Source organism: Eurosta solidaginis, chromosome X, assembly GCF_040869045.1.
Source record: "Eurosta solidaginis isolate ZX-2024a chromosome X, ASM4086904v1, whole genome shotgun sequence".
In the NCBI taxonomy this organism is placed as follows: domain Eukaryota; kingdom Metazoa; phylum Arthropoda; class Insecta; order Diptera; family Tephritidae; genus Eurosta; species Eurosta solidaginis.
In genome coordinates, this window is record NC_090324.1 from 40,340,546 (window position 1) to 40,359,120 (window position 18,575).

Consider the following 18,575-nt stretch of genomic DNA (forward strand, 5'->3'; position numbering starts at 1 on the left):
CATTATTAAATTCCCAGAAAATCAACCCAAGTTCACTCGCTCACCCAGAGCGAGGATCACAGAACACCTACGCACTCGGCCAAAAGCACGAGGCCAACATAATTTTGTACTTAATGCGTAGAGTATCGCCCTATCTCAAAATAGTTGTCAAAGAAAAATTTCCCATTGCAGGAGTAGCACAAAAACGTCCTATTTCAGAGTTGGGTTGAAGAGCGCCGTATCTAAGAATGCTTTTCTCTAACTCCTCTTATGTCAAGATGCATTGAACTTATGCTGAGATAGGGAGTTTTGGAAACAAATTTAGAGATCGTGTATTATTGAATAAAATACTGACGCTCGGCGTTCTTCCAAACCAATATAACTCTTTATCAATTAACTAGATTTCTAGTAGAAAATGAATTCTTTCCCCAAAAACTTTTGGCATTTACCAATTTATTATGACTACTAATATACTAGCAAAGATACTTGTCTACTACAACTTAAGTCCAACAGCTTGAGTATAAATTTATTCAATCAAACTCACCCGCACACTGAGACAGGTTAAAGCTGCTTAATAATTGGTGTCCATTTCCGTTGAGGAATACGGTAATGTACGTATGATAAATAAATGATCCAGTCTAAGGTTATGCCACGGGGTGATGCGATATCGGTGGGTCCACTGTAAAACAAGAAAAAGGAGAACGCATTCAAGTTTCACAAACAAAACCAATAGAGACTATTATTTCTTTTTACCACCACCAACTCCACTGCCCGCTTCCACTGTACGTGCAGCTGTACCGCTATTTTAATTTCTGCATTTTCATTGGGGGGATAGCGCGCCGCCACTCTTGACTCCACCACTATCATCGTTTAAACCTTATTTCTTATGCAGCAGATTCAGTAAGTTAGTTCGTACGCGCTCAACATCATTCTCTAATCGACCTAATTAGTAAGCAGATTCGTACAACGTGCACATAGCACGTCATCTTCACTACCAATAACTATGAGCGTATCACACACAAGTTGTCCAATTTTATTCGAAGACTTAGGAGATGTATGCGACGTCTGCGTTTCGGTGAGGAAATTTTGTTGTCTTGAGCCCAACGCATCCTCGCAGACATAACAACGATTACGTGTATTTACATGAAGTGGTTGGAGTGGCAAATTACTCGGATGTGTGTTACTGGACGTTACAATACCTAAACCAACTTTTTGTTTTCAATATACGGGGTTGGCTAAGACCGGTCACAGTCACAGCCCCATTGTATGCACGTTATTAATTTCCGTCAAATTCATTATTAATGCATACAATTCCATACATGTGAAATTATAACTCAATCATTCGTATAGTTATGTCTATATAGTTTTACAATTTATCCGCTTTGTATTACTGTGGGGTACTCCCACAAAGTCACTATTAATATGCGTATTATATACGTACGTATTTGTTTGCATCTGGATTTGGAAACTTCCTCTTTCAAATTCCAACTTAAAACTCACGAATATGAGATTTATCGGGATCGAAGTATGAAGTGACCACAATACGATCACCGAACTTACATCCCGTCAATGCTTGCTGAGCCTTTCGGCAATCCGTTACCGAATTGAACTCAACAAGTACCTTCCCACAACCAGGCACATCATCACCCTCAATGGGTCTGGGGATTTCAGCACTCCGCACCATATAATACTTATTACATTCCTATTTAATACCCTCCCAAAGATCTTTATATTCTTCTTCGTCACGCAACCCATCTGGGGTGACCATATTGAGTGCCTCGGTGGGTGGACCTGTAGTGCCGACAAGAGAGGCCAGGAACTTGTATTATAACTGGCGCAGCAGCGGTTGAACTATGTTGTTCATTCTTTGCACCAACACTTGCACATTGCACAATTAATTTATTACCCCCAAGTTGCATTCCATTAAGGCCAGCAAAAGCCTGATCGGTTATACTGTGATCAACATATTTAGAAAATGCATAACCTTTGCTCAAACCAGTGGCGGCGGCTTTAACCAAATTGAAAGCTCTTTGACCTGTTCTTCATTTAAATAATTTAGCAAACCACCAATAAATCTTTTATGCGGTGAATCTGGCACAACCGTAGGGATTTCACCGTTGTTGAGGGGTAATTGAATTGCCTGATTATCATTTACTCCCTGCCTTTGCTGGTAATCATGAGTGCGTCTTATCTTCAAGCTCTGTCCCTAAAAATGTATGCCATCGACAGCCATTGCTTGTGTTGTCTCATCTGTTGAACGAAATCCTAAGAAAGCGAAATTTGTATCCAAATTAATTTGGCATGCCGATACTGGACTACCTGCCTGTTCGGTTACACCAAATGGTATGTTGCCAACATATAGACGACGCGCTTGGCGCGTCATAGTCGAGCCGATAACTGGTACGGCGGCTTGGGGAATTTCTGGTACAGCATTTGTCCAGCAGCTTGCATAGCTTTGTACTGCTGTGGCGTAATATGTTCAAAACTGTGTGGTGGTACATCCCAATATAATGATGGTTTCCTACGGCGGAACGTATATGTTTATGACCTCCGCCACCGAGCCCAGCTATATATATATAACCCCGTTCGCCCCATTTAGCATAATCGCGTGAACGTGATCTACGATAATCACAATCACGATCGCGATCCTTCGAACTTGACCTATGGCAGCGTCTATCGCTATCTTCAGAACCCATTTCAAAACCAAGCCGTTTCCATTTACTCAACAAATATATTACTATGTTCCAATGGCTAAACAAGATGCTTTTCCTATTTTTCGTGAAAACGGACAATTTATGCACAGATCAGTGAAGAATTTGTAAGTTATTTTTTCGGTGAGCAAATGTAAAACGCGGTTGAAAATTTTTCTGAAAGACGCCACCTAATGAATTTCATTTGATTATTCATTGGTTTTACGCACGGCACCATTTTTTCTGTGGCCAAGAAGAATATACGCAGTGGCACTAGCCACGATGTTCTGTACCAAAATCTGCAATGAAAAAAATTAATTAATAAAGTGCACAAATGGGCATCGCAAAAGTGTGACAACTGACAGCGCGGCCGATGCCGAAGTTGGAGCACCCCCTTTGCGATGCCGGTAACCTAGAAAATGAAAAAAAGGAAAGAAACAAGTGAACACGCCAACCGCCTGCATCTCCACCGCCAGTCACCCAAATAGAAATAGAAGGACAAATTTCTCAATAAAATTATAGATATAAAAATTTTCAATGAAATTATAGAATTAAAATTCATCAATGAAATTAAAAATAAAATCTAACAACATAATTATCGCGTGTTCGTTTTTTCAATGGAAATTGTTGGATTTTTCCACACGTCATGTACCGATTTGACAAGTTCACCACAGCAATAAGTTCATATAATGTGTACGGTTAAAAGCGTTTTTCTAACCAATGCTCAAACGTATTCTATGTGAAAACGATCCGAAAAGATGACGAAGTGAACACACGGTGGTCAGCTGTTAGACTAACTTTTATTTTGCAAATTCACTTTCCTAAATACATAATTTTCAATAGTGAGCCCAGACAAATTCTCTTATACAAAAAACAGTACAATTGTTTCTGCATTCATAATTGCACTTTCCAGCACCTAATAAGTATGTATATGTGTATGTACATATGATTTTTAAGCAATGCAAATGAGCTGACAAAGAGACTGGGAAATTAACAATAGTTGAGTGACTGGCGTTAGACTACACCAATAACATGTACTAGCATAACTGCCAGCAAATATCGGTAATTCAGGCGAATGACCGCGATAGCCGTGGCCTCCAATTATAACTTAAAGAAAATAGAGTTTTAAATTGTGTGAGCTAACTGGCAATGCAGTGGTTCTTAATCGGTGACCCAACATCCCGGCCCCGTTGAAAGACAGTTCAAACTGGTAAAAGCGCCAACTTGTGAATGGGGCGCCGAATAATTCCCTTTGATGTGCGAACGTCAACCACACGAACTTTCGAGTCCTTTCCTGATATGCAATTCACTATTCTTCCCATAAGCCATTTTTGTGGCGGTAGGTTGTCCTCATGTATGACGACTAAGGTGTTGTTGTTGATGTTTGGCCGATCTTTGAACCACTTTGAGCGTACTTGTAATTCGTTGATGTATTCGTGTGACCATTGCTTCCAAAAGTTTTGTTTAATTGCAGTTATTTGCGCCACTGTTGCGATTGGTTTACTTTGAATGATTCGTTTCGCTCTGGAAGTGCCTTTAATGCATCGCCAATAATGAAATGCCCAGGGGTCAATGCTTCGAAATCATTAGGATCCGATGATAATGGTGCTATTGGCCGAGAGTTCATTACCGCTTCGATTTCCACTAAAACTGTTGTGAGTTCCTCGTAGGTTAGACGTGAGTTTGAAATGCTGCGCCGTAGATGGCTCTTTGCTGATTTCACGGCCGCTTCCCAAATCCCGCCAAAATGAGGTGCTCTGGGTGGAATAAAATTAAAATTGATAAACTCATTAGCACAATAATTAATAATTAAATCTTGAGTTTCCTTTTTAAATAAAAATGATTTTAATTCCAACAGTTTATTACAAGCGCCAAAAAAATTTGTAGCATTGTCACAGAATATATCAGATGGCAAACCTCTTCTTCCGATCATTCGTTTCAAGGATGCAAAAATGCATCAGTAGAAAAGTTCGAAACGAATTATATATGTACTGCCTTGGTAGCAAGGCAAACGAAGATTGCGATATATGCCTTGTATGGTATCTTGCCTCTAATACGGAGATATACATCAACTGGTCCACAAAAGTCAATGCCGCATCGGGCGAAAGGGCGTGACGGAGTTAATCGCTCAACTGGGAGATGTCCCATAACTTGCTGCATCAGTTTCGGCTTGTAACGTACACAATGTATGCATGACCTGACCACTTGCCTTGCCACGTCGCGCGCGTTAATAATCCAAAATTTTAGCCTTATTAGCGCTACGAGCGCCTTTGGTCCTGCATGGTAATGCTTTTGATGCAGGTGTCGCACGTATTTGATAGTAAAATCGCATTTGCTGGGTAATAGTATTGGGTGCTTTCTATCGGCTGGAATCTCCGCAAGATCTAACCGTCCACCAACTCTCAATAGTTGAAATCCTTCGATCGATTCGAGAAAGGGATTCAAGTAACGCAACTGTCCGTTTGTTTGCAGATTTTTCTGTAAATGATTAATATCGTTAACGAAATGTTTTTGTTGGAGATTCCAAACTATGCAAATCAAGGCACGGTGCAATTCCTGCGGAGAGAGAGATTTTGAATGATTATATTCACCATGAGATCGTATTTTATTCACGAATCTTAACATCCAACAGATTAACGGAATGCTGCCAGTATATGAGCTCTTTTGATCCACGACTTGAAGGATGTAATTGCTGTTTACAGCTGTGCCGAATGCAGATTTTTGTCTTTCGATTTCTATAATTTTCATATCGACGCGTTAATCTTTGTTTTTTGGCCAAGCCTCCATGGGTTTGTACAAAAATGCAGGTCCAGTATATCAAATCGAGCTGCCGAGTTTTTCCACCGTACATCCTCTGGAAACTATGTCTGCAGGATAGCTATAAGTTGGAACATGCTTCCATTGGGCTCCTGATGTTAAATCTTGTATTTCCGAAACCCGGTTTCCAACGAATGTCGAGAGCGTCACTGAGTGCATTTTTAGCCAATGCAAGACCACTTGAGAATCTGTCCATAAAAAAACGTTAAAAGATTTAGTAGAAAAAATTGATTTGATTTTAGAAAAAAGACGAGATAAGGGGAGAGCGCCGCAAAGTTCTAGTTTTGGTAACGACTGTTTCTTAATTGGGGCTACTCTGGACTTTGCAGTGAGTAATTGAACAGAAACCTCTCCGAACTTGGTAACTGTGCGGGTGTATATTGCACATCCATATGCTCTTATCGAAGCATCACAAAAGCCATGCAACTGAAGAGACTGGGTGTCTGTCGACAGGCAATACCTCGGTACTTTGAGCGATGATAAGTTGGATATGTTTGTGAGAAAATTTTTCCAAGCCGAATGAATATTATGAGGCACGGATTCATCCCACTCCAGCTTAAGCATCCAAATTTCCTGCAACAAAGTTTTAGATAAAATCACAATAGGAGCCAACAAACCAAGTGGATCGAACAAAGATGATGCAATTGAAAGGATGGTTCGCTTCGTTATTCGACTTGGTGGTCCTTTCTTCGGTTCAAACGAAAACAACAATATATCCTGTGCTTGGTCCCATCGCATACCTGGTAACAGATTCGTCCAAGATAAGATTTTTGGCACTGTTATCTTGTCTAATTTGATGATGGTTTGAATGCCATTTTGATAATTCGAATCCACCCAACGCTAACAAGTCTATCAACTCTTGCTTTAATTGTAGAAGTTCAGTTAAATCATCTGAGCCACACAACAAATCATCGACGTAAAATGATGATTTAACGATCTTAGATCCAAGTGGAAACTGATCTTGATGTTGCTCAGCCAAATATAGTAAACTTTGTATGGCCATATACGGTGCCGACGCCATTCCATAAGTTACCGTGCTGAGTTGATAGGTACGAATTTCTTCCGCCGGTGAGCTCCTCCACAAAATGTATTGAAAACGCCTATCACTGTGATCAACAAGTACTTGTCTGTACATCTTTACTATATCGGCAGTAAGTACGAATCTGTATAGACGAAAACGAAGAAGGAGAGGAATTAACTCACTTTGAAGAGTGGCCCCACTGAATGTCGTTAAGAGATTTCTGTGATGTGGTTCGACAAGAAGCGTCAAAAACGACACGAAGTTTTGTTGTTGTGCTGGTGGGCTTCAAAACACAATGATGTGGGATGTAATAGTGTGGTTTATTCAAATTTGGATTCTCCACGATGCTCGTGTGTCCCAGTCGCTCGTATTCGGCCATAAAATCTACATATTGATCCTTTAAATTCGATGATTTTTCTAAGCGGCGTTCTTGAGAATTGAATCGCCTTAGTGCTGTTGTGTACGAATCGCCCAAGCAGGAGGGATCATCCTTGAAGGGAATTTTTACGACTATTCGGCCAGTTTGATTTCTTGAAACAGGAGCCCTGTATAATTGCTCGCAAGTTGTTTGTTCGCGGGTCCAAGGCTCGGAATTAACTGCAACTTCTTCAATCCTCCATAATTTTTCCATTTTAACATCCACAGAATCGTTGGCTGAAAATAGACATGAACGTTGATGTGAATTATTGTTTGATCGGTAACGACCCGATAAAACCCATCCTAATAAAGTTTTTTGCAAAATTGGTAAATTGGTTCCGAGCCTGATTTGGCCCACTAAAAAGAGGCTAAAGAAAGTTTCCGTACCCAACAACAAATCAATTTTTCTTGGTACGTAAAATTCGTCGTCTACGAGAGCGATATTACTTGGAATATTCCAAGAAGAAATATCTATTTGAGGGTCTGGTTGGTAAGCAATGTGAGGGGTTATGCTAAGTGTTAGCGGAAGCTCGAATTCACTTTGTTGCGATTTGACATTAGTGGAGGTTTTGTATTTGATATTAGTTGAGGACTTACCGATGCCTTGGATTTCAATATTTTCCTTAAATTTAGGTAGCGACAAGCTTTGAGCAAATTCTTCAGTAATGAAGTTCACCTGAGAGCATGAGTCCAACAAGGCCTTGCCGAGTCTATAATTGCCAAGCGAATCACGCACTAGAATCTTGGCCGTTGCGAGGATGACTTGGTCAGATGTCGAATTGTGCATGTGTGTGTGCACAGCAGCTTCCTGTGATAATGGACTCGTAGTAGACCCGAGCTATGGTGCTGCTTTGAACAAACCTTGCATCTGTGGGATGACACTTGATGTCCTTTAGCTAAGCAGTTGATGCAAAGTCCAATTTTCTTCACTTGTTCAAAACGATGAGTAGCATTGAGTGATTTGAAACGATCGCAATTATGGATTCTATGATGCGTATCCGAGCAAACGACACACGGTGTTTTTGAGCAGGTGAAAGAATGTCCGCTTGTTTGGTTTTTTACCTTACTTGGGGTGGATTTATTACTACCTGGAAAGACCGATGAACGAACACAAGCGGGCGAAATGGGAAGAGCACCTAAGAGGTTGTAACCTCTCTACCGGTGTAGGTAAACTTTGGTCCACCGTAAAGTCCCTATCGAATCCGACTAAGCACAAAGACAAAGTTTCCATCGCCTTTGGCGATAAGGTGCTGTCGGATGCGAAAAAATGCGCGAGCGCTTTCTGCCGACAATATATAATGCATCCTACGGTCGACAAAGATAGACGGAGAGCCAATAGACACGCACATAAACACAAACTCAGCGCGTCACCAATTACCATCACAGCTAGAGAGGTTGCGGACGCCATTGGTCGCGCTAAACCATCCAAAGCAGTGGGCCCAGACGGCATAGCCATGCCGATGCTTAAAAACCTAGGGAAAGAGGGTTTCAAATACTTAGCGCATGTCTTCAACCTGTCTCTTTCCACCTTTGTCATACCCGAGAAATGGAAAATGGCCAAGGTGGTCCCGCTACTAAAGCCTGGGAAACCAGCTAACGTAGGTGAATCATATCGTCCGATATCTCTCCTATCGCCAGTGGCAAAGACGCTTGAAGCCATTTTGCTCCCTTATTTCCAAGCACATTTGCAGCTAGCCCCTCATCAGCATGGCTTCAGAAAACTCCATAGCACTACCTCCGCGCTAAATGTCATTAGCACCCAGATAAATTGCGGTTTGAATCAATATCCCCACCATAGAACAGTACTCGTAGCGTTAGACCTATCAAAAGCTTTTGATACGGTCAACCATGGCTCGTTACTGCAAGACCTGGAAGGGTCCACCCTTCCCCCATGTCTTAAAAGGTGGACCGCAAATTATCTGGGTGGTCGGCAGGCATCGGTGCAATTCAGAAACGAAACATCAAAACAAAGGAGAATTAAACAAGGGGTGCCACAGGGTGGTGTCCTATCCCCGCTTTTGTTTAATTTCTACATATCTAAGCTACCTTCACCACCGGAAGGAGTCACAATCGTTTCCTACGCCGATGACTGCACAATAATGGCCACAGGCCCAGGCCCAAAGATCGATGAGCTATGCAATAAAATAAACGGCTATCTCCCTGATCTCTCCAGTTTTTTCGCCTCGCGAAACCTGGCATTGTCACCGACCAAATCTTCCGCGACCTTATTTACAACATGGACGCCCCAAATGTCGACCATATTGAACATCCACGTCGATGGCACTACGCTACCGACTGTCCTACACCCCAAAATCTTGGGTGTGACGTTTGATCAGGATCTACATTTTGGTGCGCACGCAACCGCAATTGTTCCAAGAATTCAGAGCCGTAATAAAATCCTCAAATCCCTTGCTGGCAGTACCTGGGGAAAAGATAAAGAAACGCTCTTGACCACATACAAAGCAATTAGCCAGCCGATTACGTGCTACGCGTCACCCATATGGTCGCCAAGCCTAAAAACCACCCACTGGAAGAAACTACAGGCCTGCCAAAATACTGCTCTCAGAATCGCCACGGGCTGTCTTCTTATGTCCCCAGAACACCATCTGCATAATGAGGCGAGAATACTCCCCATCAGGGAGAGAAATGAGATGCTGACTAAACAGTTTCTGTTGAATACCCAGAAACCTGGGCATCCCAACAGACATCTGATTGACGAACCAGCACCGCCTAGGGGCCTAAGGAGTCATCTCCGTAAGCATTTTGAGGAAATACGGCACCTGAGAACCCAGCCGTATGAAGCGGAAAAACACAAGCAGGTCCTTGGTGAACTCCATAGACAGGCGTCGGACCTTTATGTCGGGAATTGCCCGGTGAATCCAGTACTTGAAGAAAAATATCCAGAACTCGCTGAAGAGGAACGCATACTCCCCAGGGAAACGCGTGTCACTCTTGCTCAACTTCGTTCTGGATACTGTAACAGGTTAAACTCTTACCTATCCAGAATCAACCCCGACATACAAAATGTATGCCCTGCTTGCAATGTGTCCCCACATGACACCAACCATCTCTTTAATTGTAATGTGGAACCAACGCCTCTAACACCCCTTTCCTTATGGTCCACCCCTGTTGAAACGGCAAGTTTCCTTGGACTCCCGTTAGAGGATATTGATGACAATTTGTGATCGGTCGCGCCTATTGGGTGGGGCGAGCATTGCTACAACAACAACAACAACAACCGATGATCCGACAGATGAAGTTTGCATCGATTCCAAATATTGGCAATGTCTTTCCAACACCTTCACACAATCATCCCATTTCGGCAACGTCTTGAAATCCAAGGATTCTTTCCACTTTTTGTTTGTTTGCTCGTCCGATTTCTGCAATACCAAGTTAATAAGCATAGCGTGAGAAATATCTTTATCGTTACCAAGAGAGAGAAGTGACCCATAAATGGCAGATGCTTTATCGATAAGGCTTCTCAGCTGTGAAGGATTTGGTTTCGAAAGAGATGACAATTCAAATAAAGCAGAGATGTTTTCCAAAAAAATTAATGTTGTGTTATCGTACCTTTCCTTTAATCGCTCTAAAGCCTTGGGGTAATTTTCGTTAGTTACCTGGAACGCATCGACGGTTTCTAAAGCCTGACCTTGGAGTGAATTCCTCAAGTGGTTAAATTTTTCAATATTTGAAAGGCTATACTCCTTATCAATTACCTGCTTGAAGGAAACGATGAAATTCTGGTATTCGGAATATTTACCACTAAACGTTGGAAGTTTTAGTTTTGGCAATTTTGTGCTGTGCTGCACAGCGCAGTTAGTTTCCGAAAGAGAAATGTTGTGATCTTCTACCAGCTGTGTTTGGATTGCTAATTTTGTGGCGACGTATATCTCCTCAAGGTCGGCGCGCCCTCCTTCTTCGGTATCCAATTTTTCTATATCAGTTTGGATGGAAAGTACCTGCTTGAAGTAGGATTCAAGAATACCCAAGCGACATTTATATTCGGCAGTTGAAAGAATTTTACCTCCGGTACGCAAACTAGCCTCACCAATGTTCCTAATGCGTGTCATATTTTTCTTAGTATTTGCGCGTTGTTGCTTTAGTTCATCCAAAGACATTTTGACGGCTATTAAATTTTAAAAGTCAATAAGTAAATCAGAGTCGGCTGTATATGGGAAAAATTAAATGGTTTCGACAGCGACAATGGTAACTATAAGCAAGGGTGGTCAATCAAGGTGCATACATACATACATACGTGCGTGGAGATATGCGGTTTTTACTGCAAGCAAACAACAGAAGCGCCAATTCAACCTAGTTGTAGCGATTGGGACGTAGACTGGCAAGCAGCAATGTCCGCGATGAGTGAGGGTTGAAGCGACGGCAGCAGAGAAATGCGGTTTTTACAGCAAAGCAAAAACAGCTGTAGAGCGATAATGGCGTGGATTTGCAAGCGGCGATTTCCAATATGAGCTGTGTTGTAGCGACAGCAATAATGATTACGAGAGCAAAGACGATGATTGCTTGTAGCAGAATGTAGAAATATTAATTTGTAGCGCTGACGATGTCCACGATGGTACGTCCAACGATGGCGATGAGCGGTCTAACGTTGACCACCAGTGCCCAACTTAATGTGTTACTTACGAAATTCGAGCCCCACGTTGGGCGCCAAACTATGTACGGTTAAAAGCGTTTTTCTTACCAATGCACAAACGTATTCTATGTGAAAACGATCCGAAAAGATGACGAAATGAACACACGGTGGTCAGCTGTTAGACTAACTTTTATTTTGCAAATTCACTTTCCTAAATACATAATTTTCAATAGTGAGCCCAGACAAATTCTCTTATACAAAAAACAATACAAATGTTGCTGCATTCATAATTGCACTTTCCAGCACCTAATAAGTATGTATATGTGTATGTACATATGATTTTTAAGCAATGCAAATGAGCTGACAAAGAGACTGGGAAATTAACAATAGTTGAGTGACTGGCGTTAGACTACACCAATAACATGTACTAGCATAACTGCCAGCAAATATCGGTAATTCAGGCGAATGACCGCGATAGCCGTGGCCTCCAATTATAACTTAAAGAAAATAGAGTTTTAAATTGTGTGAGCTAACTGGCAATGCAGTGGTTCTTAATCGGTGACCCAACATAATGAAACGAGAAATGAAAGGGTTGCCATGATCGCTAACTTGACCACCAAATGGTGCGTTTCTTTACCGGTCTGTCAGTGTCCAAACACCCCCCTGTTTCGTATAAAGGACGACCACGATGATTAATAGCAATACATATACGCCCCGCCCTCCCCCTTCCCTTTTTTCTAATTAATAAGCCCGAAATTATATAAAAAAAAACCCAATCACATTTCACTGTTCCACATGGAGGGGATAAACAAAAAATTTTATTTTCTTTTCCTTTTTTTACAAAATTAATGCGCTTTAAGGGTGAATACGCTTTCGATGTGCGGAGAGCGCAGCGGACAACGTATATCGCTTTGGGCAATCCCAGCACCGATACGGGTCGAATCTCATATGCCCATTTAGATGGGCAACCAGGCACCCAAATGACCTCATATACCGCTGGCACACACGGCATCGATAGCGCACCTAGGCGTTGGACCCTGTGGTGTATGCTGCTCCCACAACACATCTTCGTACGCCTTATAAAATTTGGCGTACCAGGCGGTGGTGCTCCCGCGCAGGTTAACCACCATCGGCGTCTGCAAGGCCTGGAGCACACAGGGCTTAATTCGCTGCAACCCCTCCTCCACCGCTGACCGCACGAGCACGTCCGGTGCATGGCATATGAAGGAGCCCTTCCGCCGCTCAGGATACTGGATATCCGCAACCACCTGGATAGGCTCCTCATTCCCAGACTCCAGACTAATTAAGATCAGCTGCATCGGCTCCATCTGAAACGAAAAAAAGGAGAGAAGAACCATTAGTACAAAAACTAAAATCGTTATAATGTTCTCATACTTACTTCGTTCCACGTTGGTTTTTGCTTAAATATTGACAAAGAAGTAGAAGGCATGTACTCACCACAACCTTCCAGTAACGGGTGTTTAAAGTCCCGGTTACTCGTCTATAGCAAAAGGAATCAGGGCTGCCATAAATCCTTATAAGTACACATCACCCATACGTTTGTGTGTGTATAACCCACAAACACCATAATTTTCCACGAGATGGCAACCCACGGCACAACAACGGCAGTCTCATTAGTGCTGCCATACTAAGAGAAAAAAAGGCGGATACCGAAAACTACACAAAAGCAGAACCGAAAACCGCAAAACATCAAAATCGGTACTGACGTGTTTTTCTGATATGGGCGTCTAGTGCAGTCACAACCCAACCAATCATACACAACAAAAGGGTTCAAAAGAAAAAAAAAAACCAAAAAAAAAAAAACTTTCTCTACTCAAAATTTTTTTACAAGGCAGCTTTTTTTTTAACCCTTTCCGTTTTTTCGGTACTGGTTTCTGGCTGGGGAGGCAGGACTTGTTGTTCATTGACAAAAACATCACAAACGTTCATGCATCAAACTCCCAAGTCCCGAAAAGAATAAATCCCGAAATTAGAAAAAGTCAACTGTTTCTACTGGCTTAGTGTGCTACTGCCACAGTGACCTATTTTTTTTTTTCAAGGACAAGCAAATACCTATATGTACATATATATTCTCATGCCACAAACTCACCATACCAGCTATCAGCTCACCAATAAATACACGACAGGGTTGCATGTTACATTTAGCATAATGGTACGTGCAGATAGAACGCGTCGTGGAGAACGCATCGCCAATCCGCAAATTCATGTCAGTGGATGGCAAATAACACAATTCTGCTTGGTAACATGGGATTTAATATTCCGTTTAAACCAGCTTGGCATTTTTCAACCACTTTATAGAAGCCTAAGCAGTTGGTGGATTTTTGAATTTAATTGTGATTCTCTCTATTCGTCATGAGCTGTCGCACACAACTAAATGCATAATTTCGTTGGCTTCTACGCTCTGCTTAAACTCGCTTTACTTATTTATTTAACATACTTTTTAAAAAATAACATTCGCTTCCAGGCACCGCCAAACATTGATAAAGGTGAGTCTATCCACGCAATCATAAAGTACCTACTGACTAACTTAAATACGCAATGATTTGGGTGGGTGGCTTGGAATAACGTCCACACACCGCAGTCCTACTGGTTTTGTTTTAATATGCATAAGCTGCTCGAAATCATGTCCATTCCGACATCAGTAATAATCATCACCCAACCAACTTCACTTCGACTCGCCCTGGCACCTCAAAAGAGGAGGCCTCCTCCAAAAAAAAAAAAAAAGTAGTCGCCCGAGAGCGACACGATACGTTAGACGCTGGAACGGAGACCTCGGTCTCTTCGTTCAGTCCAGAAAAACCTAAACAAAAAATGCGAGTCTGGAACGGAGGCATCGGCCTCTTCGTCCAGTACTATTGACCTTCTATGTCATATCACTTTATGGATTCTATGTATATCTAAGAATTATGTATAATTAAAGGCAAGAAATATTCACTCTCCTCAAATTCTAATGTTCATTTCATCCTAGCTTAGGTGGCATGCTGAGCAAGTCGGGAAGGATTCCCGGTGATCCTCGACGCTGGCGAACTTTTCATCTAGATTAAGTTTAGTTTGTAAGGCATTTGTTTTTTTCTCGTTCTTTTTCAGCGGTCGGAGATCATTGGTGGAAAACGATGTTGCGTATCGCAAGGGGGGTGGCATGTTTAGGCAGGATGCCTAACTTTTTCGCATCTGAGTGCGATCCCCCTAATGCAACTCTGCTATTCGATACTCGAAACTCGATTTAACTTATAGCCAACCACACCATCGCGGCCCTATGCATGCGAATGCACGTGTATGTGTGTTTTGTCAGCACTTATGCACATGCATGTCGGCGTTTATGTGTGGGTGACTTTCCCCTCCGAAAACGGAGGATTTTGCGGGCCAACGGTTGCCGCCTTCGATACAACCGGCCTCTTGGATTTTAACAGCCAACCAGCTCACATCTGCCGCCAGCAATCTCTGCCGTTCTTCCACGATTTCTTAAGGTAATATTGTAACCTTTTTATTTCTTAATTCTACATAACAAACCACATATATTATAACGAGAAATTCTCGTCTTCTCTTATTTATTTGTGCATACACCCGCTTATTGAAATCGACCCCGGTGCGCCCACCTACCTCCAGGAGCAGACGCACTCCGGTGGAACAGCTAAAGAAATAGGTGGTGAATTGCGGACGAGCGGTATGCCGGGAGAAGCTCGCATAAGACTTTAAAAGGTAAATTTTTAGAATCACATTTCCTCCTGCGACCAAAGTCTATCATCTATTATTATGTATGTCTACGCAGCCAATTGCGCGAAGTTCACAGATTTAAATTGGCTGGCGTAGTATATGGAAGATTGCGTGTCTCCTAAAACAACAACAACCAAAGCATATGTCCTCGACATGAAATTAAATGCAATCGTTCCGGCATGGGCTCGATTTTCCCCACAATTAAGACCAACTGTGCTCTAAGTGACCTCGGAGTGACCACGCAGTAGATTGTAAATTGGGCTCGTTTTAATTATTTTGAAAAACTGCGAAACCCGGTGGTTGCGACCTTCATTATTTTTTTTGCTAAACTTCAAAATTGTTTAAATGCAATATATATACCAACCCTAATATTCAAAATACCCAAAGAATTATTCGCCCGGAATATTGCAGAAGATATAAGTAAGATATCGGCAACGTTACCAATCAATCGGCAGAAAAAAAAAAATAAATGGGATCTCTAAAGGAGAAATATCGACTGTGGGCAATAGCTTTTTCACACGCTTCTTTGCAATCAGCTATAAAAAAAAGCAGAACTTCTTCCCCTTTATCCGCAATCAATTACCGTTTACTAAGCGGGTATGTGTACATGAGTGGGGAAGCAGTAAATTTACAACCATCTGTTGCAAACATCTTATAGGGTAATGTGCACGTTGAAAGGGCATTGTTAGCCATAACAAATTTATATGTTCCAAGAACGGCTCAATTGGCGGCAGCCCCAACAGCACACATATGCCAACAGGAGCTGCAACGGCAACACAACCTCCACATCCACAAACACGACGAATGGCCGCAGCCCCACAACCACAACTTACCTAACAATAACATCAGCAACATCAACATCAAAAGAAGGGAAAACGTAGGTAAGTAAACCAAGGCGCAATACGGGTAGCAAAACTCCTAATCCCCGTAAACGCTCCCCATCACGCTCCAAGTTAAGCTATAATAGTTAACGCCGATAATTGGGTGATACCGGTAATTGGGCCACACGCAATGATAGTAAACGCATTATGTCTTTTTATACCTTTCATGAAAATGAAATGGTATATTAATTTCGTCACGAAACCGAAAATTGTAAGTCCTTAAAGGAAAATAGATAAACCCACCATTAAGTATACCGAAATAATCAGGTTGAAGAGCTGAGTTGTTTTAGCCATGTCCGTCTGTCCGTCTGTCCGTCTGTCTGTTTGTATGCAAACTAGTCCCTCAATTTTTGAGATATCTTGATAAAATTTGGTGAGCAGGTGTATTTGGGTGTCCGATTAGACATTTGTCGGAACCGACCGGATCGGACCACTATAGCATATATCCTCCATACAACCGATTTTTCAGAAAAAGAGGATTTTTGTAATATCTTACCCAATTTAACAGATTGAAGCTTCAAACTTCACCATATACTTTCGTATATTGAACATATTGTTGCCTGAAAAAATTTATGAGATCGGTCATATATATAGTATATATCCCCCACAACCGATTGTTCAGATAAGGAACTTTTCGTAATTACTGCCCTATTTTAAGAGCTAGAGGCTTCAAATTTCAGCGAATGCTTACGTATATAGCATATATTGTTGTCTGAAAAAATCATAAAGATCGGTGGTATATATAGTATATATATGGTGGTATATATAGTATATATATATAGTATATATATATATATTTTCGCAAATTTTAGCCCCATTTTAACAGCTAGAAGCTTCAAATTTCACCGAATATTTACTTATACAGCATATATTGTTGTCTGAAAAAATCATAGAGATCGGTTGTATATATAGTATATATCTCATACAACGGATTGTTCAGATAAGAAACTTTTCGCAATTTCTACCCCATTTTAACAGCTATAAGCTTCAAATTTCACCGATTGCTTACGTATATAGCATATATTGTTGTCTGAAAAAATCATAGAGATCGGTTGTATATATAGTATATATCTCATACAACCGATTGTTCAGATAAGAAACTTTTCGCAATTACTGCCCCATTTTAACAGCTATAAGCTTCAAATTTCACCGATTGCTTACGTATATAGCATATATTGTTGTCTGAAAAAATCATAGAGAGCGGTTGTATATATAGTATATATCTCATACAACCGATTGTTCAGATAAGAAACTTTTCGCAATTTCTACCCCATTTTAACAGCTATAAGCTTCAAATTTCACTGATTGCTTACGTATATAGCATATATTGTTGTCTGAAAAAATCATAGAGATCGGTTCTATATATAGTATATATCTCATACAACCGATTGTTCAGATAAGAAACTTTTCGCAATTTCTACCCCATTTTAACAGCTAGAAGCTTCAAATTTCACCAACTGCTTACGTGTATAGCATATATTGATGTCTGAAAAAATCATTGAGATCGGTGATATACATAGTATATATCTCATACAACCGATTGTTCAGATAAGAAACTTTGCGCAATTTCTGCCCCGTTTTAACAGTTAGAAGCTTCAAATTTCACAAAATGCTTTCGGATATAGCATATATTGATGTCTGAAAAAATCATAGAGATCGGTGGTATATATATTATATACTTCATATAAACTGTCATATTGACCCCTTTTTTACGGCTAGAAGCTTCAAGATTCATCAAATTTCATCAAATAGTTACGTTTACGTCATATATTTTTGAAATACGTGATTCGTAGCCATAGTTTTTACATGCAGACCACAAAAAACGTGAAGCTTTGCATCCTCACACAGATTACCTACCTATTTTTTATTTTATATTTATCTTAAAAATCGTTTAGATATGTTCAAATTTCACCAAATGCTTACGTGTATAGCATATATTGTTGTCTGAGAAAATCATAGATACCGGTGGTATATATAGTATATATCCCATACAACCGATTGTTCAGATAAGAAACTTTGCGCAATTTCTTCCCCATTTTAACAGTTATAAGCTTCAAATTTCACCGATTGCTTACGTATATAGTATGTATTGTTGTGTCAAAAAATCATAGAGATCGGTGATATATATAATATATATATGATGGTATATATAGTATATATATATAGTATATATATATTTTTTTACGATTTCGGCCCCATTTTAACAGCTAGAAGCTTCAAATTTCACCAACTGTTTACGTGTATAGCATATATTGATGTCTGAAAAATCATTGAGATCGGTGGTACACATAGTATATATCTCATACAACCGATTGTTCAGATAAGAAACTTTGCGCAATTTCTGCCCCGTTTTAACAGTTAGAAGCTTCAAATTTCACAAAATGCTTACGTATATAGCATATATTATATACTTCATATAAACTGTCATTTTGACCCCTTTTTTA

The 18,575-nt window shown here is 40.8% G+C and overlaps 1 pseudogene; it reads right to left on the bottom strand.

Moving 5' to 3' along the window:
- Positions 1-1,468: 1,468 nt before the first annotated feature.
- LOC137234245 (splicing factor U2AF 50 kDa subunit-like) lies at positions 1,469-2,675 on the bottom strand (annotated as a pseudogene).
- Between the last annotated feature and the right edge of the window lie 15,900 nt (positions 2,676-18,575).